Source organism: Mesocricetus auratus, unplaced genomic scaffold, assembly GCF_017639785.1.
Source record: "Mesocricetus auratus isolate SY011 unplaced genomic scaffold, BCM_Maur_2.0 Super-Scaffold_100022, whole genome shotgun sequence".
NCBI classification, from domain to species: Eukaryota; Metazoa; Chordata; class Mammalia; order Rodentia; family Cricetidae; genus Mesocricetus; species Mesocricetus auratus.
In genome coordinates, this window is record NW_024429203.1 from 20,573,543 (window position 1) to 20,600,635 (window position 27,093).

At 45.2% G+C, this 27,093-nt stretch overlaps 1 long non-coding RNA gene across 1 annotated transcript; it reads left to right on the forward strand.

The window, feature by feature from the left end:
• Nucleotides 1-631: 631 nt before the first annotated feature.
• LOC121133527 lies at nt 632-9,511 on the forward strand. The gene is made up of 4 exons (XR_005870396.1): nt 632-844; nt 4,513-4,615; nt 8,804-8,847; nt 9,003-9,511. It is a non-coding gene; the product is annotated as an uncharacterized LOC121133527 (long non-coding RNA).
• The last annotated feature ends 17,582 nt before the right edge of the window (nt 9,512-27,093 follow it).

The window sequence follows — 27,093 nt, forward strand, 5'->3', positions numbered from 1 at the left end:
CATGCTGACACTGACATGACTGAATACTGTGGAAGCCTTACCCCACTTAGCCACTTGGAGAGCATCACCTGTTGTCACTGAACAGTGACATAGGATAGGATACAGGATGCCACTTCTCTAGAACTCCCTGCCCTAGGCAGAGGCAATACAAGAACTGAGTCCTTCTGTAGTGCTCGCTCCCCTGGTGACTTTTCCACTGAGCTGCATGACCACCTGTTTCTCCCAAACAGCCTCTGAGGATCCATCAGTACATCATCCAAATCCTCTGTACCCTGGGATGGGATGCTTGAGATTTCTGAGCCCCTCTCTTGGACCACCAGGAAGCAGGCTGAGTAGGTAGAAAAGAGGCATGCATCCCCTCGAGCACCTCATCCCCACTCTTTGTTATTCCTCCCGCACCCACAGAGGCATAACAGGGAGAACTTGAGTAAGAGTTACTACTGCAGCCTGTGTGTAGGGTGGTAAAGGCTGCATCTCTCTACCTCCTTCCCAAGAGCAAGCTCTCCAGCACTCCTCCATCTAGTCCCTTGACCAGCAGGGTTCTCTTTCCTACCCGGGATTTATAGTTACTGGCTTTGACAAGCACCCAGGCCAACTGTCGGCAGATCCCAACTACCCTGCAGCCAAGAAGATGGCTGAGGAGATCAGAAAGCCCCACCTAGGAGTCAAGCACCCAGTGGATCTATTCTCTGTTCCTTCAGCCAAGCACCCACCCCTGTAGCCGGCTCCCGGGATCCTTGCCAGGTTCCTGCCCTCCCTAGGTCCAGGAGCCTGCAGGGGAGACCTAGGTGGCACTGAGCTCCAGGACTTCGCCGGCTGCATCCCTGCACGTGCACACAGGCAGGTGTCCCTCCCCTCCCCCCTCGATGCCTGCGCGGGGCTGCGGTCCTTTGTGTCTGAGTCTCCTCGAGCAGCGTCTGCTCTAGACTGGGTGGGGTGGGGGAAGCCGGAAGCGGCGTCTGGGACTTGAAAAATGCCTAGAAGGGTGGACGTTTTCTTTCACAACCCTGACCCCTCCAGGGCCTCCACCCCCACCCCAATCACTCCCCTCCCCCGCAAGTCCACTCGCCATCAGCCCACCTCACTTTCTCAGTTTCCTCTCCCACCCACCCCTGCCTGGGTCATCTGGATGTCATTGTCGCTGCGGTTCCCCGGCTGTGGGTTTGCATTCTCTGCCCCCACATGCACGGACCTACACGTGCTAAAGCACCTCCACCCGGTGGACCTGTATACTCCCACAATTCCACTTCTGGGGGGAGATTCTCTAGGTACCTCATTCCCTGGCTACATGATCCCCATAAAGAATGGGCTTTATCCCAAAAAAGTAACGAAAGGAGCCTTGGGGATATGTAATTGGAACAGGAGAAACTGCCGGGACAGGGGCTACATTTTTGTTGAAGAGTGGGTGGGCTGCCTGTGAGATTTAGGGCAATTTAGTTTTTTCCTAAAGAAGAGCAATCAATTTCCCCATTCCTCTGAATGCAGACCTTTCTGAGGGCGTGGGGGACTATGCAGCGAACCCACATTAAAATGTTTTCCTTTTATTTAGCCTAAAAAGCTGTTGCTGCATTCAGTGACTGGGTATTATATATATATATATATATATATATATATATATATATATATATATATATATATATATATATATATGTTAACCGGTGGCTGAAAAAGATCAGCAAAAATCTAGGACATTGTTGCTTTAAGAATCTAGACAAAAACACCTTAAATGAACTCTGAAGCAGACAGATGAAGGAAAAAAAAAAAAGCCCTTCTCTGGCCCTTGCTGCTTTTTGCCATTATTCATGATGTAATTTTTCAGGTGTTAGTTTGGCAGAGAAAGATTGGAACTGGGCTTGTTGCTAGGACATGAATGAAGAAGAGGAATCTCATTGGTTCCCTGGTACTTGGCAGGAGCCAATGAGAATGAAGGGGATGGAGTTAGGAGGGAGGCCACCACCATCACCAAAAAAAAAAAAAAAAAAAAAAGACTGCGGCCAGACTATTAATGCCTTGCTATGTTAAAGTGAAATGGAATAATTATGAAATCATGGTGGGGTCTCTTTTAGCATATTTTAGGGTATTGATGGGCAGTGGGACTCGATGGACCAGGGCTGAAGAAGCAATTAAGCGACTGCTTTGTGCAGATTACCCTGGTTTTCTCTAATAATTCACTGCCATTGCCAGTCTGGAACAAGACGCAAGTAAGGCCGAGAACATTTAATACCCTTAACCTGCTGCCACACTCCGTGTGCGGACTGCAATTATACTAAAGCTGGAGGCAAAGGTGCTGGGATTCTTCCTCTACTCTTGATCAGGACTAAATGAACCTTCTGCTGTACAGTGAACTGGCTCTCTGTGTGACCTGGTACTCAACATGTTTCCTGCCCAAGGCATGCGAGCAAGCTCCCATCACCACATTGCCATGGCGTCTCAGTGGGTAACAAGACAAGGCCCAGCTAAACTTCCAGTTCTAATGCCTTTTCCATGGCAGAACACTGCAGCAAAAAAAAAATGTCACTGGCTTTCCACACCAGTGTTATAAAATGGTCACCCACTTAAGTTTTGTGAGCCCCAGGCTCCCAGCTAGCATAGTAAGCAGTTCTGGGTGCCAATCATGCTTAGTGTCTTGATTCCCAGCAGTTCTTTAGAAACCAGGGAAGGAGAGATGTACCGCTACAGGGCCCTCCGTTTCCTCCATGACTTCCACAGACCTTACAAACACTGCGGTTTGCTGTCACCTATTGTCTGAGCTGCAGGCTGCACCCCACACCTTTTCTTTAATAACCGGGCAGGGCTTTGAGCTGAGTGATTTGAAACACACACAATAAATTGACTTCTATTGGGTTATAGACCAGGCTGGTTTATTTACACCCTGGAGGAGCTCAACCTCTGCCAGATCCCTGACTGCAGAGATTTTTGTGGCTGGCATCCAGCAACATAAAAGGATGTTTCCTTGTAACCAGAGCACTTCCTAAAACCACAGGCAGTTTCAATCAATTACCATCTCTGGATGCCATGCAAAAATTTCAGGGGACTCAAAAGGACCAGGACTGTTTTCCACCACAAGTCTTTCTGGATCTACAGCAGGGATTGATCTGATTATTGATTTTTTTTCTTGTCAATTGCCGAGTCCTCCCAAGTTGCTGTAGATTTGGGAGGATGGAGGGTGGGGCAGAGGCAGAAGACAGGAAAAGGTGAAACAACAAAAGCTTCCTAAACAGGCCTTCTTTTTTCCCTCAGCCAAACAAAGCCAAGGCTCTGCTCATGTCCACCCCACAGCACTGACAGAAAGCACAGCTCCATGTGTGGACCCTAATTGCACCCTTCAGGTGACAGGTACCATGTGAGCCTCATTTCAAAGCCAAAGTCAGGGTTGAATAAATCTGATTTCAGACAGTCGGCATTTCAAAATAAAAGTCTTCAGTCTGCACCACAAATGGAAATCTCTCCACAGTCTGCAGGAATCTGATACAGTGCACCCAGGCAGGCTGTACACTGCACATTGTTCTTAGTTCTCATAAAACCTGACTGCCTGGCAGGGCTAGCTGTCCTGTCCCAACTGAGCAGAGCCCTGGGACCAGGGACAGAAGCATAACAAGCACAGGAAAGATGTTACAGTCTGCATAGGGAAGTTCAGAGCCATGCAACTGCCAAGGGGAGAAAGGAGATCCCTAAAGGAAGGCAGCATGGTGTTCCTCTCTTTGTATTTCAATGTGTTGATGAATTGGATATTATTTTATATTTACAAGAGGAAATAAAACCATAAGATCTGAGTTCTCTTTAATGGTTTAAAAAATAAAAAAATGAAAAGCCTGGGAATGTAGCCTGGTGGAGTGCTTGCCTAGCAGGTATGAAGTCCTGGGCTGCATCTCACAGACTGAGTGTAGACGCAGGAGATTCAGAAGTTCAAGGCAGCTGCCCAGCAAGCTCAAGGTCAGACTGAACTATGTGAAGCGGTCTCAAAGGAATCAGTAAGAAAATAGACAGTCCATGAAGCCAGATGAACAAGCAACATTAAAAATCCGGCACTTGGGTTGGAGGGATAGCTCAGCCATTAAAGGCTAGGCTCACAACCAAAAATATAAGAAACCTGGCCCTTAAGCCACACAGGTTCGTTCCAAGCCAGCCTCTAGCATGGAGCCTCCAAACATTCCACTTGTGAATTACTAATGCCATACTAAAGCATTGTCTTCCCTCCATGCAGTGAACTTACATAGTCTCAAAAATTAAAAGATCTGTTTAGTGATGCCCAGTGAACCTGGGTCAGGGCCAAACAGAAACACCACATTCAAGTGAGGAAGGAGCCTCCACCAGCCAACTTCAGAAATGAACATGTTTTCATTGCCACAGCATGAACTACAAGTTAATTGGGCTTTGTTGTAAGGAAAGCAAATTATGCTGACTGTAAAATAAAAGCTATTGTCAGTCAGTCCCAGTATATCCATCATGACCCCAAAAGATGCAAAAATATTGACTGGCTCTAAATAGCATTTTCCTTTTCTCTCTAGGCAGCAATTTTTAAGGCACAGAATGGCCAGAGATGGTTCTGTTAACTTGTCAAAGGGCAGAAATGAGACAAAAGAAACAGGAGTTATGAACAGATCAGCCATCATCTGTGAGTGACCAAGATATGTATATATATCTATCTATATATATATGTGTGTGTGTGTGTGTGTGTGTGTGTATCCTTAAAATTCCCAACAGTACCTACAGCAACAAGAATATAATGAAGCCCACTGACAACTCTCAAAAGAAGGTGATTAATTAAAATAATTAGACTCCACTGAATTATTAAAATATGAAGTCTTCTGCAGGATGACCAAAAAAAAAGGCAGAACATTTTTGCTGTTCAAAAATTAAAACCAGATTCTGGTTCATTAGCTGAGACGGGAACTCACACGTTTTTAGCCTACAATCTTATTCACAGATGCGTAAGTGTCTAATATTTCACACCTTTGTAATGGCTCTTGTAAAAAAGAAAAGGGGGGACAGGGGAGAGAAACAACAACCTGATTTCAATTATTTCATTGCTTATAGAGAAGAGGAGATCTTTTGAAAGACAGAACAAGGAGTTGCTGGGATTGGCTCTAAAAATGTCTTCAGGCTTTGAAAGGACAGGTGTGTGGGGTCCAGGACTAGAATCAGGCTGCGGACAGCAAAGGACAAAGAAGCATTACTCCAAACATTCCTCAATTGTGTCTTCATAGTGCCCATCTTTTTCTTGCCGGCTAAATAAAACTGAGCTAATGCTAGGCTTGCAACCTCTTGCCATATTGCACGGCCCCATATTTTCCTTTCTCTGAAGCCTATGCCTTCCAGACACATCTATCTGCTTCCAAATCATGTTCTTACTTGGCTGGAGCACACTTGATTACTTAATGGGCCATAGCCTCTGCTTCTGCTGCAGGGAGAACCCAGTTCCAAGTCCTTTGCTCCACTCTCCCAGGAGTTCACACTTGGACCTGCACCAACCGTGCTTCTCCTGCTCTTAAACCTTCTATTTTGTTCTCTGTCTTCAGAGCAAATGGTGTTTGTGGCCTTCTGGCATCTGCCCTCACCGAATCCTCCAATGGGTGTTTAGTGTACCCACTGGAGAAAACACTAGCTCTGTCGCATATCATCATGCCTTGGAGTTACTAAACTTATTTGGACCAAAGACTGTGTATATAATAAAATGGGCTAGTACACATAACTAGTACCCAGGCCTGGTTTATGCTTGCTTCTTCACCAGACATCACTGTCTTAGGACTGTTTTTCCTTTTCCTGTGCTCTACCTGCCCCCAAGCAAACTTTCACTGTTTTGTTGATGCTTCTCTGTCAATATGCGCTTGTTTGAAAGTCTATCAAAGCCTACCAATCTTCCCAGCTTTACTGAAACATCATGATCAACAAAATCCTTCCCCAGACTCAGCCCTGTTGACCTACCTACCCAGCCCCTCTTAAGTATTTTGTCTCCATCTCCCTGAAGATCCCTAGCATCCTGTGTTTTGCACTGTGGTTTTGAGCAGGTATGGGGGGAGAGAACACATCTATTCTTATATCCACTTCTCATTTGTAGCAGAAACTATTAGTGTCATAGTCTCCAACTTCCACTACATGGTCTTGGATTCACATGACTAGTTTAGAACCATGGATGGACTATGAGCAGTGGAAACAGCTTAAGAGTCAGTGTTCCTTGTCCAACCTTCTCCTCCCTTCCTTGGGAACCGTGGTGCTCATACTGCAAAGTTTGGATAAAAGACAGCAAGCTTTCCTGAATTTGGGTTCCAAGTGCCACATGGAACAGAGAAGTCCCAACAACTTTTTTCTGCATGTGTTACCTGAGCAAGAAATAAGGCTTCTTCATACTAATGCTTTAAGTGTAGACTTTCATTATTTTAGCAAAATCTTGTTTATACTAATGTAATAGTCAACTTTACGATAAGGGAAACTGAGAGCACAGGAAGTATATAATATTCAAATGTGGAATAAGTGATGTATAAAACCATATTATTCCTCAAGAGATATATACATTTTTAAACAGTCTTTCACTGGCCTCACCAAATATGCTAGACTGGCTAGGCAGTAAGCTTCATAGATCTACCCACCTCTGCCTTGGAATAACCAACTCTCTTATTAACATGCATGATGATGTACTTTGTCACCCAATTGAATTTCAAGCATTTGATTTTGGCTGTTTAACTATAGGGTAAATCCCTCGTGGGTTTTCTCAATTGTTCAAGGAACCATCTCCAGCTGCCCTGCACATGTATGTAGTCAGACCTGTTGATTAATACCCGAGTCTACTCCATCTAAAGCCAAGCAAGAACACCATCTGATAAGGGATTCCCGAGCAGCTACTCCTGACTCCAGCAATCAGCAGGGTGTACTCTGATGCTGGTCCTGTGGTGCCATTGCCATCCCAGATCAGACTCTGAAGCTTCTCGGTTATGATAGAGGACTGAAAAGATAGAACTAGTTTTCAAATACTTCAAATAATATTCCATTAGTCCAGAATGTACCAAAGCTGTCATTGGACAGTATTTCTCTTATAAAGAAAATATAATGAACAGATTCCTAAACTCCCTTGCTGACTCCAAAGATACCAATAGACACCAAATGGGTAACAACAGAGTTGAAGGCCCATTCTCAGAGCACTTTTCTGGCATCTTCATCCCAGATGAATGAATCAGGTAATGTGTAATGCCTTCTACCCACAGAGAAATTCTTCCTGTAGTCAGAACCTGAAAACCCAAGTTCAAGTAAAGATCTTCCTAGTAAAGAACTAGATTTTGCTGTCTGCAAAAAATGGGGAGCTGTTTCTCTGGCCTTTTTTCCCAAAAGGTTTGTTGAAGTAAACACTAGTTAGGATACAATGAAAAAAATGCTTTGAAACAAAATTCACTAATATTTCCTTCTCGCTTCTTCATAAAAGCCCAGACCCTAGAATGCTTATACAAATGCCTGTACGTGGGCTTTCTCAAACACCTAGGATATGTCCAAACTGCTGGTGAGAAAAGGCTTCTCAGAGATATAGGCATTGTGCTCCATTCACTGCCATGGTCAAGGAAGCTGACACGGAAAGACATCTGCAGCGCAAAAGCAACTCGATGCAGAAGGGATGGGTGGAACCTGGGTACTTTCTCTATGCATTAGGATTTAGGAAAGAGCCAAAGGGGGTCAAAGGGAAGCAGGTTGGGTGAATGTAGCCAGAGGAACTCTCCACCTGTGGCGTATGCTCTGAACTAGGATTTCCTAACCTCAGGACCCTATCCTCAAAGAAAGAAAATATCCAAACGTTTTTAGGAGAATAGTATAAATTAGACCTCGTCTGGAGAGAGGTAAACTGATTAAACTGAGTTCTTTCCCACGTTTCCAGAATCTTAAACAGAGTATGGGAGAATCAGATAATTACCATCACTGCCACTTGGACAGTCTACCAATGGTAACTGTGCCATAGGTCCAGGCACCTCTCAACTGCCCTCTTAATTGGTTTTCTCTTTGCCAGCTACTGTTAGGGGCTCTAAATGCCAGTTTGCCCTATGGGGCATTGCCTCTGAGTAGCAGAATCAGCTCAGAGCTGCCAGGGCCACCGGGATGTCAAGCTGCTCAGAAACTCTGAATGGGCAAGGTCAGGATATCCAAGGGGGAAAGTCTGGCTCAAGTTGACCAAAGGCAACCTCAACTGAGAGACGACACAGGCTTTGTCAGGTCACTGTTTAAAATGCAGAAGGGAAGCAGAGCGGCTCTCTGGAGCCAGGTGGGAGCCAAGGCCAGTAATTAAGAGGTAAGCAACACTGTAGCCAGTGGGCTGGGAATTCACTGGACAGATGGTGGAGGTGGAAGTGCAGTTGTTCCCCAGCCAAGTGCCCTTGTGCACAGATGTCATTGTTGAGTGTGTGTCCTACCAAGGACTCCAGATCTTTGACACAGCAGTGCCGCTATCCTGCTCCCTATGGAGACATATGATGGCACACCCATTCCTAACCTTCACCCTGAGGTTGATAGAGACTGCTGATCTTAGCCACAGAAACCTCAAATTTAGGGATATTTTATTCGCCTTTGAGATTTTCTTTTTTCCTTTCCTTTCCATTCCTTTTCTTTCCTTTTCCTCTTTCCTCCCCCCTGCTCTTTTTCCACTTATAAGAGTGAATATCATTTACTGTACCCATGATTATGTTCCCTGGAAATTTTAGGACTAATAAGACATGATTCCTACATTCCAGTTCTGTTTAGTCAATGACACACTGTATCAACACACTGAAATGATACAGCTCCTAGAGGTAAAATTTCACATAACTGACTACTGCTTTCTTCTTACCAGGGTCAACTCTGCATGTGAGGGTACTACACTGTCAGCAGCTGGCTGTAAGTATCAAAAACACACAGCAGTTTCCCAGCTTGATGTTCCCAGCCTGCTTCTCTCCATAGCTCTAATTCATTCACCACCCATTTGCTCGATCTATGCCTGGTAGACATCCACACTTCCTTAGCACCTGCCTTCTGTCTCTCTTCTCCTCCAGGTCTTCTGCCATCTCTCCATCAAGCTATCATCTTCCCACTCCCATGGCAGAACAAATGATTCATGTAGTGAATCCAAGAATTACCCATGATGCTTCTACCCTAACTCTCCTAGCCTTCATCTAACCAATTAACATATCTGAAGGAAATTTGACGTCTCTCACTTCTTACCAAGCTTTTAGTTCTAATTTTCCCAATGCCTATGGCTCCTATTTCACATGCAACAGATTCCATACAAATTCAGGGGATTCATAGATGCAACCATTGGGGGAGGAGCATGCCAATAGATTCTAGATTAACAACCCAGGTCATTGGCTGCTATAAATGAGTGTTTATATCTGTTTAATAGTTTTAGATGTTAAGCTACTTAGGGACAGGGTTCCTCCTTGTAATTATCTCTGTAGGGCACCTGGCACGGAGCCTCATATAGTTAATCCCTTAATTAAGTCTTTTTGAATATCATATGGAGAAGAAAATGAACCATTCATCCAATAAATATTTATTGAACACATACCATGTGCAGGACCCTGTGCTTGTTTTCGTGGGAAATACTAAGACTTGGAGATAAAAGAAAGAGGAGGCTAACCCGATCACACAGGGTGGCTATGATAGGATAGGACGGATGTTGGAGTTCTGGCTTCAAAGTCCAGCAAGGATGGAGAGATTGATGAAGTAGTGATGAGCTTGTTGAAATGTGAGGACTCTCTGAGAGGCCTCAGAAAGGTTCAGTGGCACCATGGTAGGGGTTAAAAGTAGTGGAATTCACATTCAATCCATAACTCACCTCAGACTCTAGCAGGGATGGTGGAGGGGGGATAATTCAACACCATTCAGAACCCATGGACCATGGAAAGGTTCTAGGAATCCTCTTTTACTACTGTTTTCATGTTGCTGGTGGAAATGGGTTATATCAAGCCCCGTGGCAGGCACTGGGGCATCAGATGCTCACAGAGGATGTGGGGGCATTCAGGGTCTCCCTCATGCTCTATGTGTGTGTACGTAAGGTCTCCTCAAGCATCTGTCATGCTTCCTAGCAAGATGAAATCCCTTTGAGGGTGACTTATAATTATGGCTGTCAATTGCAGTACAACTCTTTTGCAGGCACAGGCATTGAACCGAGGGTATACTTGCTTATGTTAACCAAGAGCCTACCACTGGCTGAACTACACTTTCAGGTCTGCAACAACACATTTTACCATGCAATATTCTACTGGCTTCTCTAAACGTCCCCAGTGAAGAGGCTGACTCTCACTCCTCTATATCCAATTGGTTATACAGAATCTCACAAAGAATCTGAGGGTAGAGCCAGTTCCTTGCATTACAAAAAGCTGGGAGCAGAGGTGGTGTAGACCAAGCCAGTTTTGAGCACAAATGATTCTTGTCGTGGCACATAGCACCTAGCAAAGAGCCCCACTTTTGAGTCTGCTCAAGGAAGAATCACTGAATTTTGCAAGTTGACCTGAAATAAAACAGCTGTGTGTGGGTAATACTTCAAAAAGGGTGTTCTGGGCAAGTTCTGGTCCCAGACCTGGTCACCTGTAGGGGGAAGATCTTGGTGCTTCTGGTTCGAAACCCAAGAATAAAGAGATGATAAGTCCTGTCTCACATTGGATAAAGTCAGCTAGACAGATGTCCATTCTTTGACAGGAGAGTCAGTCACCAAACCCCTTCAAATTACCCTGAGTGGGATTTACACTATGATTTGAGTCTGTCGGGAACTTTTGATTTTCACAAACATCTGACAGACATGGTTAACTTGGCCCTGAACCATCAAACCACAGACTTCTTATTCCTCTTCTATGAATAAGGGGATCAGGGACAGAGAAAATATTTGAAATTAGAAATCAAGAAAGTAGTTCCAGTACAGCCAACCCAATTACACAGCATCTGTTTTATGGTTATTCAGTGATCAGAACAGACCCCGTGGTTCCTGGCCTTGGGTCTTCACAGCAACAGCTCCAAGCTCCAGAGTTAGTTCCATTGTCGCTCATCATGTGTTTTCAGAGATAAAGTGGTCATGCCCCTGCAGATGTGGCAAAAATGTATTTTCTATTCAGATCAGACAGGAATGGGACTCTGGAAATCTTTTTACTTAATGAGTGTTTGGAGGGATCTTCTAGTTAAAAGGGCTCTATCTAGGTGTGTCATAGTGTTACTATTGCTGTGATTAAACACCATGACCAAAAGCAATTGGGGGGGGCAAAAGGTTTATTTCACCCACATAAAATTAGCCATCCCAGATGATCCCTTGTCAGCTTGACATACAAACACATCACTGTTCAACTAGAACCTTTCCTTTCTCATTTATCCTCCAGATAGCATGTTGATATTAATATTCCAATATAAAACACAAATAACTTTAAAAGTTCTACAGTCTTTTCAAATTCAAACACATTATAAAGAGTGGTGCAATCTCTTTAAAATATCCAGTCACTTAAAAAACCCAGCATCTCTTTTAAAAGTTCAAAGTCTCTCAACTGTCAGCTCCTGTAAAAATGAAAATTAGGTTAAATATTTTCTTACTTCAAGAGGGAAGAATCAGGGCAGTCACAATCCGAACAAAGTAAAACCAAACTCCAAGAGTGTAAAAAACTCAATGTCCAACATCTGGGATTCATTCACGATCTTCTGGGCTCCTCCAAGGGTCTTAGGTCACTTATAATAACGGTTCTGTCTCTGCAGCATGCAAAGTTTTTCTTCCAGGATCTGGCAAGCTCTATTTCATTGCTCTGCTATTCTTGGTGGTCATTTCATGGTGCTGGCATCTCCAAAATGCTGAGATCTCTGTTGCAAGTGGGCTACACTTTCGCCAATAGCCTCTCCTAGGTTCACTTCATGGTACCAAGCCTCAACTTCTCCTCCATAACCTCTGGATCATGGGGATTTTGCTGCTACTGTGGCTGCACCTTCTTTAATGGCCTATCATGGTTACGTATAGTGCCCAGCCCAGCTGCTTCTCATAACCCCCTCATACTTTCAAAACCAGTACCACCTGGGTGACTTTTACACTACCAAGTTTGACCATCAGTGAAAAGTACAACTTTGGTCACCTCTGAAACATAGCTTCTTTGTACTGATTCTGAGGAAACACTTCCCAAAAGATTGCACCTCAATGACATGCGTACCTTTTTAATCACCACTAATTTTTCAACTCCAGCTGGCCAGCATAGAGTATCCCAGCAAAGCAAAGGTTTGTGTCAGCGACTCTGGTCTCTTGTTAATCACAACTGATTCTTCAGTCCCAGCTAGCCAGAACCACAGATTCTCAACTAAAAAGTAGTGAACAGTCCCACTAGAGTCTTGAAGTGACTCTCAAACTTCCTTCTGGAATTCCACAAACCAGGCTTCCATCATCTGCACTGCCCTCGACATTCTTATCTTCTAAGCTCCCACAGAAAAGCTCAGAACACTCAATGGATTTTCTAGTCCAAAATTCCAAAGTCCTTCCATAATCCTCCCCAAAACAACACAGGTCTGTCACAGCAATATCCCATGATCCTGGTACCAATTGGTCTTAGTTGGGTCACTACTGATATGACAAAACACCATGACCAAAAGGAACTTGGAGAGGAAAGGGTTTATTTCACTCACAGTTCCATATCATTCATCATCAAAAGCAGTGACAGCAGGAACTCAAGCAGGGGAGGAATATGGAGGCAGGAGTTAATGCAGAGGCCATGGAGGGGTGCTTCTTACTGGCTTACTTGCCATGGTTTGCTCAGTCGGCTTTCTTATAGAACTCAGGGCTAGTCTAGATGTGGCCCCAACCACGATGGGCTGGGCCCTCTCACATCAATCAGTAATAAAGAAAATGCCCTACATTGGAGAAAATGGAGGCATTTTCTCAACTGAGGTTCCTTCCTCTCTGATGATTCTAGCTTGTGTGAAGGCAATGTAAAACTAGCTAGTACAAGGTGAAAAACATTGTTACTATGGGTGATGGCTCTTTCCATAAAGGGAGTAGCAATATTAGGAGGTATGGCCTTATTGAAGGAAGCATGTCACTGTGGATGTGGGCTTTGAGGTGTTATATATGCTCAAGCCATGCCTGGTGAGACAGACTACTTCCTGTTGCCTGTGAGTCAAGATATAGACTCTCAGCTACTTCTCCAGCATCATGTCTGCCTGCATGCCACCATGCTTCCCACCATGATAGTAATTGACTAGACCTCCAAAACTGTAAGCCATCCCAATTAAATGTTTTTCCTTTATAGGAGTTGCTGTGGTCATAGTCTCTTTACAGCAATAGAAACAAATGACACAGCAAAAATACAGGCACAAAGGTCTCAGAGTATAGAGACCTACACTGGTGAAGTCTCAAAGACAGTCATTTAGCTGATCTGATTTCCCAGGATAGAATGAGTAGAAGCCAAGACTCCTACCTGTGGTTCTACACCCAGGAGACTAGAAAAGTAAACCACCATGGGAACAAAGAACCCAGGGTCCACTGATTGGTTCAAAGCAGACCTTGAGGCACATGTGGGAGCTGAGTTGTCAAGTGGAGGGGATGGAAAAGTGGAAAGGGTCAAGAAGGAATCATGATGATTGATTCTAAGAACAATGCTCAGAGCTGACAGTTGTGATTGGACTTTTGTATGCCCTGTGACATCAGCAACAAGTGTGGATGAGCTCAGGAACAGAAACAGAGAAGACCCAGTTGAATAATCCTATTGGCAGATGCTGGGAAAACCTTGGAGAAGAATCCCACATGCTGGTTTTGAAGTCTGGGCGGGAGTTTCTGTCAAAGAAAATTCCATGGAACTGAGTGTTGACAGCTCCATGTACCTTTTCACAACACTGTCTGTATGGCATTCAAGGTTATCTATCCCCAGACACCATCCTAAGTTTCCATCCCAGCATATTCTCCACCACATTTACATGGGCTCATCTTTGTTCTCCAAGTAGTCTCCGATTCTCTTAATGTTTTTTATTGTCCCCTTGTCTAAAATGCCTTACCTTCTTCTGATTAAAACTGTGTGTTTTCCCCTTTCTTTTTTATTTCTTTCTTTTTTTTTTTTTTTTTTTTTTTTTGGTTCTTTGAGAGCAGATTTCTCTGTACAGCTCTATCTGTCCTGGAACTCTCTTTGTAGACCAGGATAGCCTCACACTCACAGAGATCCACCTACCTTCATCTCCCAGATACTGGGATTTAAGGTGTGTGCCACCATCACCCACATAACTGCATTTTTAAACCTCTAGCCCAAATAATAGTCCATCTTGGAAGCCTTCCTGTCACAGTACTAATGCCCTAGGAAAAAGGAGTCACTCCTAAGATCTCTTTAAATTCCTAACTGACCATGCTTCTCTTCTGCCTTTGATTAAACACCGTGTCTCAAATATTTGTTTGATAAGTGAAGACTATGATAAGCCGTCTGTGGCAGGGGCACATTCTGTTTGCCTAGCCTCTTCACTACAAAAGCGTTATCTGAAGAAGAGCTGAGTTAGTGCCTGATGAACTTTGGATATGCACAGCCTCCACCAATTATTAGTATTCCAGTAAGTTTGCTACTTTTTTCTGAATCTTTTGAAACTGAGTTGCAAGCAACCACCCTGACACTCAGCCTCAAACACTTCGGCATGCCTCTCCCAGCCATAGGGACTTCTCCCTAGAAAACCACCACAATCTTTTCCAATCTAATCATCGCCCATCTCCTGGGATCTGCAGGTTCCACATTGTGTCAAAGATGCCTCCGATGGAGAAAGACAGTCACCACCATCACCTAGAGCAGTGGTTCTCAACCTATGAGCCCAGACCCCTTTGAGGGTTACATAACAGATACTTATATTATGATTCACAATAGTAACAAAATTACAGTTATAAAGTAGCAACGAAAATAGTTTTATGGCTGGGGGTCACCACAACATGAGGAACTGTATTAAAGGGTTACAGCATTAGGAAGGTTGAGGACCATTTCTCTAGAAGATTCTCAAGGGAAGTTGGCAAACATAAGGCCAACTGTCACCTAGCTGGGAGATGGGATGCCTCCTTCGATCACCTACTTTGCCCTAAACCTAGGACTATGTTCCATAAAAACAGATCACTGCATGACAGTTACCACCACAGTGAGCCATGTATGGACACTGAAGCCCTTTTGAAACCACAACTGATACATTAGAGAAATTGGGGGTACAGGGCAATTGTCATCAAACTGTCTGGACATAGAATTTTGTTTAAAGCAGACAGATGGAGCATCCCTCAAGAATTGTAGAGCAAGTTCTCCCCCTAATTTCTCACAGACAATAGAAACAGAGATAGGAGGCCACTGATGGGCTTCATTAAACAAGGGGAAGAAGAAGCTGGCTCACCCGTGAACAGTATACCAATAAGGAAAAGAAAGGTCCAGGCTTTTCTGAGGTGCCAGACACTTTACACCGATTCCAGGCTGGACTTGAACTTGTATGACCTTGGCTGGGCTGCTTAACTTTTAGGATTTGTAGAGCAGAGGAAGTTAGGTTAGAATTAAATCACAGTTAGAATAAAAATTTTTTAAAAAAGCAAAACTTCTGTCTGTATATTACAACCACTTGGTGGGGAGTCCTACAACTTGGGATTTTTAACCCATTCCTTTTCCTCTGTAAAGGAAGTAGCTCTTAGTGGGAGGCCAGTATTTTGTTTTGCTTTTTGCCCCCACCCACTGCAGGGTCACTTGGAGCCCAAGCTGACCTTGAACTTATTAAGTAGCTGAGGATGCCCTTGAACTTCTGATCCTCAGGACTGAGACCCTCTGCATGACAAGACGTCCAAAAGCTGATTCTCAGAAAGGAATTAAGTGAGCCCGTGAAAAGAACTCTGGAATCCTTCCACCATCCCAAGGAGTGAAGCTGTCAGTGTACTTCAGTGTCTCCAACTTAGCTCATTCCCATCCTCCTCACCCCAGGCAGTACAGTTTGCTGCAAAGGCTCACTGCAGAGACACATAGGTGTGTTTTGTTTTGTTTGTTTCAGAGAGAAAGGTTGATCCCGGAAGCCAAGATGGCAACATACTCTGGAGATGTTCACCCACCACCTTTTTTTTTCCCCCTATGCTTGCATCACAGAGCTGGGCGACCACTGAGGAGGGAAGAGGGAAGGAAAACAAGATGGCCGCTCAGCCTGCCTGCTTGACAGATTCTAACCCCTGCCAGCCACCACCAGCTCTCCACATGCAGGACTTGAAGCATCTGCCAGACGGGTGCTGGCTTTTGATCAGAACCGTGTCGAGCCAGAGACCTGCAGGGAAGCCGGCAGGCTCCCTGGAATTGGCTAGCAGGAGTCTTCCTAGCTTCCTCGAGCGAGCGACTTGAAGTTTGAGCAGAGGCTGAAAACGCGGGTGGATGGGGGCTGCATAACAAAGATCAGACCTTCTTTTTCTGAGGCCAAGTCATTCCAGCCAAGGGAGGCCACGCACCCTTTCCCCTCTGGCAGATGGAGCTGGATTTGGGGCCGCATTTGCAGATTTAGCTAATGACTCTGGGCTCAGAGTCTTTTAACCTTGTGGGATAACACCTGTAAAAACCGAGACCACTAGAGTGGGTTCCTAGGGTCCCTGTGGGGTGTGCGACACTGCAATATTGCTGTTTACAAGACAAATGATCACTCCAGCGGGTCCACTCAGCAAAGTCTGCTGGAGACCTCATTTTTTTCAAGAGGTCCTCTGGGGCGTGGGCTGCTAGCCTAAGGGAAAGCAACAACTTGCATCCTTAAGGCTGATTCAAAAATCCTCCAAAGCTGTCGGGAGCCTGTGTCTGGCCCTGGCAGGAGCAGCCGGGCCATGGGTTAAACAGAGGTCTAGCGTGTTCTGAGCCTGACAATAGCACTCTACACGACTCCAGGCCCCTTGTCTTTCAGGAACCAATTCAGCTTATTGGCCCTAACCTCCAAAGAACCCAGAGGTCCCTGCCTAGGTCGATAAATAAATCCGACTCTACTGTAGCAAACTTCAACAAAGTTCAACTGTTGGCTCCCTCCTGAATATCCCTGTTAACTCCCTCCAGGCACCCTAGCCCCATGCCTGTTCAGCCCTCCTTTCCTCTGGGGATGTCAGCCGCTGTTGGTGTGTTGTTGTTGTTGTTGTTTTAATTCCTTCAAAGGATGAGGAATGTTGACACCCCTGAAACACGCCTCTGATGTCTGGTTAGACTTCAGACGGCTGCATGTGAGTGTGCACGGACGCAATCGGGCCGATTGGGTTAAACCAAATATTACAATCGCAAGAACTCATCTGGAACTAATCATTTTGAGGCCACCGAAAGTAAAAGGGCCTCGGCTTTGGGCCTGGCCAGAGGCAGAGGCCAACTCGAGCCAATGCTGCCACCTGCCGTGGGCGCGGGGAACTGGGTGCGCCGCCTCGGCCTTCCTGTTTTGTTCGCCCCTCGGCACCCACACAAGGCAGGTTTCTCACCCGCCAGACCAGGGCTATTTTAAAAGACCAGTGCCTGTCCCCAGCCATTAAGGTAAAGATAGTCAGTCTGGCTGCTCCCTATCTTCTCTGAAAAAGGGCCACTTTCCAATTATAGTCCCAGGCCTAGAGAGCAGGACACTCCTGACTAAACGGAGCTCCATTAAGCACATAATCCCATGATCGTGTTGCCGGTTCACTTAGAGGAAGGCTCGTTTAAGAAAGAATGTTTTATTTTGCGGGGGATGAAGGAAACGCACAATTCTGGGTTCTGTCGGCACATTGCTGAACTGCAAGTCACGTGCCAGATCCAGAAATGATGAAAACATCTGTTTTTGCTTTAGCCCAGCAGTGAGCCCCGGACGGTGGGGAGGGGCAGCGACAGGACCGAGACGGCCTTGCTCACGAGCGCCATCTGCCGAGCCTGCGCGGGAAATACGTGCATACCCGGCACAATGCAGGTTGCTCACCCCCCGGGAAGGGACAGATCCACAGGTGGGGGTCTGTACCCGAGAGACCACTCTCTTCAGAGAACAGCCCTGGCTGTGGCCTGGAAACTTTGCCACTCTGAATTGTCTCGAAGTGTTCTCAACAAAGAGATCTATCCCTGGGGACTGCTCTAGGGCAGAGGAGGCTGAGGGAGGCAGCGAATGAATTCCCAGGTTGTAAAGCAAAGAGGTAAGGGGTGGGGGTGGGGGACACTTTTGGTTTGCAGAATTTGCGGTTCCTACCGGCTGAAATCTCCCAGAACAAAGAAACCACTTCCCAGCTCCCGCCCTGCACTCCTCCAACCAGCGCGCTCTCTCTCTCTCTCTCTCTCTCTCTCTCTCTCTCTCTCTCTCTCTCTCTCTCTCTCTCTCTCTCTCTCTCTCTCTCTCTCTCTCTCTCTCTCTCTCTCTCTCTCTCTCTCTCTCTCTCTTGCTCTTTCTCTCTCTCTCTTGCTATGTTGGTTTTGTGCAGTAAGTTTGAGAAGAATTCAGTGAATACTATTCTGGTCAGGCAGAGCTTGCCTGTCCCTTTATGTGCAATTTGCCCAACCTTAAGAAGCCAGTGCTGGATCCAAGCTCTGTGCAGGAGCCACACTGACAGCCATGACAATGCCACCTTAGCGTTTTCTTTTCAGGGTTCCCTGAGTTACTCTTTGCCTGCCTGCCCAGCCAGGCACTTGGCACAACTGTACAACTATATAAATACATTCATACATACATACATACTTCAAACACATCCCAGGAAAACGTGTACTCTGTGTCAAATCAGTGTTGCATACAATGACAGCTGGGACCTCCAAGTCAGGGAGGGGATTACAGCTGCAGACAGGATGTGGATCCACCTTTCTCTCAGTCATCTCCCTGAGGAATCCCTTCCCTCAGGCCACTTCCACCCTGGCCTCCAGTCCCTTACACATTAGCCCTTCTCAGAAGTTCCGGGAGCGCCGTTAGTGACTTCCCACTATCTCATGTCAAAATTGGTCTGGGGTCCAGACCCCATTCCCAACATCTCTTCCTTACCAGATGTAGATGCTAAGGCTTTACTGTGGAACTATATGAACAGTGCTTCCCATAGGAGGCAAAGAGTTAATAAAAAGAGCAAAAAGTCTGGCCAGGACGATCAGGCTTGCCAGGGGCTCCCGTGTCCCTTGAGGCTGGGCTGCTGAGCACACCCTCAGCTCTGAGGCAACATTCCCCAAAGCAGTCTATGCAGCCTGACTGTCCTCTAACCTACAAACTCGTAGGTTTAAAATGGAGACTGGCCTATCTATCTTTCCTACCCCTCTCTCAAACAAGTATAGAAAGAGCTGTCCTTTGTATGGGTCAGGAACCTGTCTATAATCTCAGGCATTTCAGAAAAAGACACTTTATTTTTACAGCTGGACAAATCTTCTAAGAAGCAACCCCATCCTCAACATAGTAGCTATAGCTATATCCCCACTGGCCATATGCTTCCATGGTACCAAGTTTTTAGATTACTAGGGCCCAAATTAACCTCCTGAGTCCCTGCAGACTCACCTGAACCCAGCAATGCTCAGCTCTGGGTCTGTGACATGGCCAGTTCTCAGGGAGCCCCTCCCATCAGTCAAGTTCATTTCTTGTTTCAGGCCGCAAAAAAAAAAAAAAAAAAAAGTGTTAGAAGATGAAACTTCCTTTTAGTCTGACTTAAAATTGGCCTAGTATAGAGAGTTTTGTTGAATTTTCTTTGTTCTCTCCAGAGGAAACTTAATGCTTACTGTCTCGTGTTTCTTTTCTGGTCTCTTGACTCCTTTTCTTATTTCTACCTGGTTCTGCAACAGACCTGTGTTTGGATACACAGTGGACAAGTTATGAAACTTTTTATACTGTGTTGTCATCTCAGAAGTCAAATTTGGGTGTTTTTATCAGAAAAGCAAAAATCTCTGAGGTGGGTTGCAATCATAAGAAAGAAGAAGAGGAGGAAGAGGAAGAGGAGCAGCAGCAGCATTAATGTGGGTCAAAAATAAACATGGCCGACAGTGCTCCCTTCCATGTGCAGTGTCATATCTCCCATATATACATATATATATATATTTCAGTTCTGGCCAAGACTCTCCTGTCCTCACATAAAAATCATTTGTCCCCCACTTTTCTCCATCTATCTTGGCGTAACTCTCTTCACACAGAGACAAGTAACCTTTGTTCAAAGCTCTGTTCTCCTCCTAAGCCGGGCAGAATTCTGCAAGATCACTCTGCACACACAAGCTTAGCGCCTCCCTTCCAGCTCCAAACAAACCATAATCCAAAAGCCACTCCTTTAAATAGAGGTTTCTTTTATGCCTAGATGCCTAAAAAAAAGGAATGTCGACTGCTACTGCTAGTTTGTCCAGTTAAATCCGATTTTCGCTGAAATGCTGCTTGCTCAAAATTCTGGGTGTGAACTGCAGGCAGGGCTCTGGGAACTGGAATTCTCGAGCTATCTGGAGGGCCCTCCAGTGGCCAAAATAAAACCTGCTGTAAACAAAGGGCATGGAAGCCAGCACTGCAACAAAGACCGAAGGGTGGTCCCTAGCCTGCCTGGAAAACCTGCAGAGTACGATCCCCGCATTTTGCTCCATGGAGGTGTGTCTCACATAAACGAAACTAAGACAGAATCTCAACTGGAAGGATGATGATGTTATTTGCATGACAAAAGAATCCTTCATGATATAAAAGAGGGACAGGTTTGAACTCCTTTAAATGATAACTCCCCCTATTATTTTTTAAAGACTCTATTGAACTGGGAGGGGGGTGACATGCAAATTTCTAGAATGCGGCTGTGAAACCTAAGAGGGTGCACTTGGGCTTGTGCTACTTGAACCCCCACTGACATTTCTTTCTACCTGTGAAAGCCTCGTAAGTACTATGACCTTGAGACTCAGGAATAAGTGGAGGTCAGGGTCCTTAGAGGTGAGATAAGAAGAGAAGGGGCAAGTTGAAGATCTGAGCCCAGAGAGCATTTCTAGAGGACTTTGAAAAAGCAAATGGTTCCCCTGCACCTGACAGACTTCCGATCTTCCAGAAAGAGCTCTAGATCTGTTACAAATTAGTACACTATGTCACATAAGCATGCCCCAGTTTCTCTTGGTAGACAACACGAGCCAGGCACAGATTTCTAGGAACTGTGGCTCCCTACTCATTGTAATAACCTTTGTTACCTGGAAACATAGTAGAAAGAGAGGGGAGGAAGAATTCTTCCCACAAAGTCCCTTTAGCCCTGATTCATTCTGAATCCCTCACCTTTCCATGTTCACATATGTGACTAGCAGCCATGCCAAAACCTCCATGCCCACTACTGATCACCACATACACACACATGCCCATGCACAGGCACACACACACACACACACACACACACACACACACACACACACAGAGAGAGAGTACACTCTGGCCTGCTGGATGCTGGGAGAAGCAGAGGTGAGGCAGGGATGGAGAAAATAGAGTTTACCCTCCCGAGTCTCTGCTCCATCAAGCACTGCTGCCAGATGTCTTCTGTGTCATCATGGTTTGTGCTCCAGACTCATGTCTGTGCCCCCACAAATGTATAGATTGAGATCATGCCCCCACAAAGTGATAGTGTTGGGAGATGGGGTCTTTGGGTCATGAGATCAGAATAGGTTGAGGTCACTCATAAAAAGCTTTGTCGGAGAACTGCCTTCCCCTTTTTTCATTCAAGGAAAGAGCAAGAAAACTATAAAGGAAGGAGGATCCCTTACCAGACATGAAATCTCCAGTGCCTCTGTCTTGAACTTCAGCCTTCAGGTCTGTGAGAAACCACATAGTTTATAAACCACCTACTTTGTAGCACTGTGTTACAAACACCCCCAATGGAGCCCAGCAACTGGGCGTTGTTTGTTTAGCATGCTTAGCTAAAGCAGGGAGCTAACGTCTGTCTGGAAACTGGAAAAGAGCTGGTCCAAGTCCATCAAGCTCTAGAGAAAGGACATGCATGAAGATAAATGCTCTATGGCAGATGAGTGTGTAGCAGCAGGACCACAAATTCTCAGGTGGCAAAGGCTCAGAGACCAGGCACAAGACAACAACCTGCTCTCTAAGCACACCAGTCTCCTTTGCCCGCTGCCACCAAGCACGCTCCAGCCTTCCCAGACTAGCCTTCCTTTGTTCTGATTTGGGCATATTGTCTGATTTCTCTGTCTTTCAAATGTTTGTGTGTTTGTGTGTGCATGTCAGGGTGGGGAAGCTGAAGTTACTTCTTTCCCATTTTTCTGTGTTCAAACTAGTCTCTATGGGTATTGTATCCTGAAAATCAGGGACACCTACAACTTCCTCCTCTGTGGAAATAAAGTGTGTCTCACACAGGGCAACAGGGGACTGAAGGAAGACAATTGTGGGTTGTCAACACTCATGTCTAGTGTATTTCATGGTCTGCTGGCATCCTCACAATAGCCAGTGAGTTAGATGCTAAGCCATCTGTATTGACAGGGAGGAAACAATAGTGGGTAAGATGTTAAGATGCACAGCATCATGAGACTCCTGAGTCAGGATTCTGCCCCAGAACCCGGACTCCAAACCACATGTGATTCGAAGGTGACCGTGGAGAAGCATGCCAGGCACATACCTGGGCTCATAGCCCTCATACTTTTTTGCTCTGGAAGTGAATAAATGTGGTCATCTTTTCTCTGTGCCCTGAGCACTGGGATGCTCCTGATTCCCACTCACCACTCTGACATCTCCAAGGCAGCATGTTCTAAGGTTGCCTAACTTCAGAAGACTCTCCAAACACACATTATCTTGAGATCTCTGCCATTCCAAAAATATCTCTCCAGATGGTGTGCCTGCTTCCCCTCTCTCGGTAACTCTGGACAGACACTTCGAGTACACAGCTCAGCCTAGCAAGTTTTGAACACATACATTAAGCCCTTTCTTATATTTATTAAATTGTTCGATCAACCTGAGGCTATGGCTCCTTATGACAGGGTTTTGTTTGTTTGTTTGTTTGTTTGAAGAACGAAGCATCTTCAACACCTGGAGAGTACCTAGGCAAAGTTTGCTAAGTGGAACAAGACAGCTTTCACCTTCTGTGGTATGTCACTAGCCATTTATATGTCCTAAAGAGAATTCACTACCCTTTCCACACCTATCTTTCCCTCTCCTTTCATACCCAGGTTAACAATATCAGCTACCCACTTCATTTTACAGGACAGGGATACTGAAATCATTCTAGCCCTGTATCACTTTGTTCATTTGTTTGTTTGTTCATTCCTTCATTTGTATGTGTGTGTGTGTGTGTGTGATGTACATAAGTGTGTGTGATGTATGTACACACTGAAGTGTGTGCAAATGTGTATGATATAATGTGGAGGTCAGATATAATGTCCATGTCAGGAGTCTTCCTTGGTATCTCCCAACTTTACTCTTTTGAAACAGTTTTCCCTCTGAATATGGAACTTTCTGATTGGCTAGACTGGTTGGACAGTGAACTTCTGTCCCCTTCTCCCCCCCAAAAAAACCAGGGATATGGGACTTTCAAAATGGGCTCTGGGCATCAAACTCAGGTCCTCACACTTACCTGGCATGGGTTTTACTGAATCATCTGTCCAGTCTTCTGTGTCACTCTCTGGGGGGGGGGCTGATGGTTACTTGAGCTTTTTGGATGTCATTGTCCCTAGGATTCTACAAAAGCAATCTCTGCTCCTCTCTCTCACTTTGTGGGGAGAGTCTTCCTTGATGAAACAACTGAAGACTGCTGAATTAAAGGTGTGCTAGGATCAGAAGGGAGAACAGTGTGGAGAAGCCCACCCCAAGAGGGAGGGGTGTGGACTATGGTGATGGCTGCTGGGAACCTTTAGAACTATAGCCATGAAGCATCTTCTTCCCTTGTCAAAACTCCTACAGATCTGTCTCTATCAGGATTCCCACCACCCTTTGAGTCACTTCAACATTATCCCACTTCAAAGACAAGAGAATAAACACACAAGATATTTGGCAAATTGTCAGATAGCCATAGATATCAACCTTGCTTAGCCTCTCTCTACTGTTCTTCTCTCAAAGTGGAGTCTGTCCAGTTGACATGCTGCATGAGTCGACTTGCTTTGTTACCTAACTTTTCATTTTGTCTATCAAGGACTCTGGGCAACAGGAGTCAATACTTGCCTGACTGATATGTGATATGTACCTCCATGCATTTCTTCCAAGGATGGAGAAACAGACCAAATGAGCTACATTCAACAGGTTCTTGTACAAAGAGGTGGCCAGTGAAAGATGGGCAGAAGTGCTGGATGGGTGGTTCTGGGAGAACTCTTTAAAAGGGAGTTACCCCAGCTGTGAGACTCTCTTTTACACTCAGTGTGGGGTCCCAGTAAGCACTGAGTGACTGTATAAGGAGCAGTTGAAGTTCTAATAAGAGTTGGTGGAGTCCTGAGAAGTGGGTAGTGAGTGTATAGTGTTTGACATGGGTACAGCCATATCAAGGACCCAATGCCTTAGACCCTTGGCAGTAGCCAAGTCTTTCCCACGGTGAGGCTCAGAGGGATGGCAAAGCCCTCTTCAGGTCCAGTGTGAACGTGGACAGTGTGTGTGCAATTTCATTTTCTGAATCATTGATCAGTGTGTGCAAAACCTAGCAAGCATGGCTTCCTTCTCCCAGATGGCTGCAACCTTAGAGTGGGGGCTTCCTAAGTCCTCCAACTGAGACCAGCTAACACCTCCTGCCTGTTGTACATAATAAAAGCTGTGGTTCTGGCTCACTGTAGTGTATTAGGTGTGTCCCTTTAGAGAGAGCACAACCCACCTGATCCTAGGCTTTCTGTACACGTGTCTGTAGGTCTGTCTTTTCTTCACTCTGTCATTGCCCCAGTCCGGTTTTCAGGACCAAGCCATACAGGAGGCAGTACCTCATCTTTTCCTCCTTGATATTGGCCTTCAGACTTGATGGATGGAATGTGAGCTCTGTGTGGACTTCAGACTACAAAGCTAAAGGCAGAAAGCAGTGCTGGATAGTGGAGCAGAAAGATGGGGAAAACCTGAATGCTCGGGTTCTAGCCTAGGACAACTTTTCAATGAAAGCAAACACACAGAGCTTGCTTTTACAGCCACGGAGGATTCGTTTTCCGTCACATGAAGCTGAACTTCACACTAGCTGATTAGTTCCTTAGGAGCAGCTTATATACATATGCATGCAATAACAATTAATGAAAAAAGAGGCCATGAAATTTAAGGAGAGTGGGCAGGGGCATATGAGAGGATTTGAAGGAGGGGGGGGAGAAATGTAATTATACTCTCAAAACTTTTTACTGTATTTAAAAATCAGGTTAACCCATCCCTGATGAGGGAAGTCCTATGTATATGTCAATAAAGCACTGTTGGACCAATAGGGAACCAAGATAGGTGGGACTAGGAGTCCAGGAGAACTCTGGGAAGGAGAAACACAGAGAGTCAAGATGTAACGCCATGGGGTAGGAAGCCCGGAACTATTCTCCGGTAAGAGAAATACTTAGATTAACAATTACGGGGTAATTACTTAAGTCAGAGTTAGCCAGTAAGAAACAAGCAAGGCCAACAGCTTCATAATTAATATAGCCTCCTGTGTGTTTATTTGGGACTGATGCGGCTCTGGAACCAGGCTGGCGGGAAGGTTTCTCTCAAGGAAAAGGTTTCCCTTTACACATCCCTTCATTGATTCAACAACCTTATGAAGTATCAAAGACTATTCTAAGCTCTGTGGAAATTAACAATCAGGGATGATAATGACAGGTTTCATTCTATAGTAGCATCCCACTTTTAGTGAGTTCATGGAGCTTCACTTTGTGTTGTCCCCACCAGGCTCACCAGCATCATGGTTGGGATGACTTATGCTCTTGAAATAAAAAGTGTCCTGCTGGTTTAAATCTAGAATGTTCTCCCAAGGGCCTATGTACTAAAAAGTTGCCCCTTAGCCTGTGGTGCTATTGGATGGTAATAAACCCTATGGGAAGCAGAGCGAGCCTGTTAAAAGGAAGTTGGTTCATTGGGTATGGGGGTGGTCCTTTAAGGAGGTACAGAGAGCTCAGCTCTTTGTCTCTCTCTTGACTTCTAGGCTGAGTTTTCTCTGCGGCATGCCACAGCCATACAATACTACTATCTGTTTAAAGTACCAGGGTCGACTGATTATGGACTGAAACATCTGAAACTATGACTAAAACCTATAAGTTACTTATCTCAGTTACTTTGTCACAGCAACAGAAAACTAACCAACACTCTCCCATCAGAGGCTATCAGAAACCCTTCTAACTCATGTATGAAAAGCATTCTCAGACGTGGAATGTCTTTTAAAGAAGAACAAGCCCCCAGAGGTCTACCAGCTCCTATTCAAGACATGTGAACACAGAACTATGTCAAAGAGGAGGCAAGGAGAAAGAGGCAAAAAGCAATTTGTTAATTTATGTTTTAGAGCTTTACTGCATGGGAGTTGTAGACTTCCAGGTGTGAAGACTAAGGGGACATACCTAAATCCTTAGGGAAAGAGGCAGAAGTCTGGGGTATAATCCAGTAGGGAAGGGCTGAGAAATCCTGGGGACATAACCGTAAAAGGTCAGCTACTCTTTGTGTATTTTATAAACCAAGAGGATTGTCTAGCTTTGAACATTTTGCTGAGGTTATTAAATCAGCTTTCCGTTCCTGAACACAACGTATGGAATATAGGATTGTATTGGGGCACTGGGGCCCTTGAACTTACCCCTCCTTCCTGTTGAGAAAGATCCCATACAATAAAATGGCTGATGGAAAAGGGTATCAAGGTTTGGGTTAAACAGCCAACAACATGCTCTTCTACCCTGAGACAGAGATGGAGCCTGTGTCTTCATCAGGGCATCACACCATCTCACTCCACAGAATCAGGGCCCACATGCTCAGTCTGGACTTCAGGGCTTTAGGATGCAGAATATACATACACTTATTAGCTGAGCCCTTAAAAATCTTTAATCTCCATTTTCTCCTTTACAAAAGCCCATGGATTCACAGTGGCCTCTCAGCCCTGAGGATTTGTTTTAAGTTGTCCCAGAGAGCAGGAATCATGTCAGTGTTGTCCACATTATATTCTTAGTGGCTGAGAGGGTACTGGATAGAGTTCTTAGGTGAATGTTGCCATGGGATCCATGATCCAGGGGACTCTGCCGTCCAAGGAGATTAATATCTTGCCAATTAGAGACTAGACCTTCATCTTCTGTTTCCCTAGTGGCTATCCCAATCATTGGATTTCCCCTCCTTTGCTTAACACCTCTCTACCTTAGA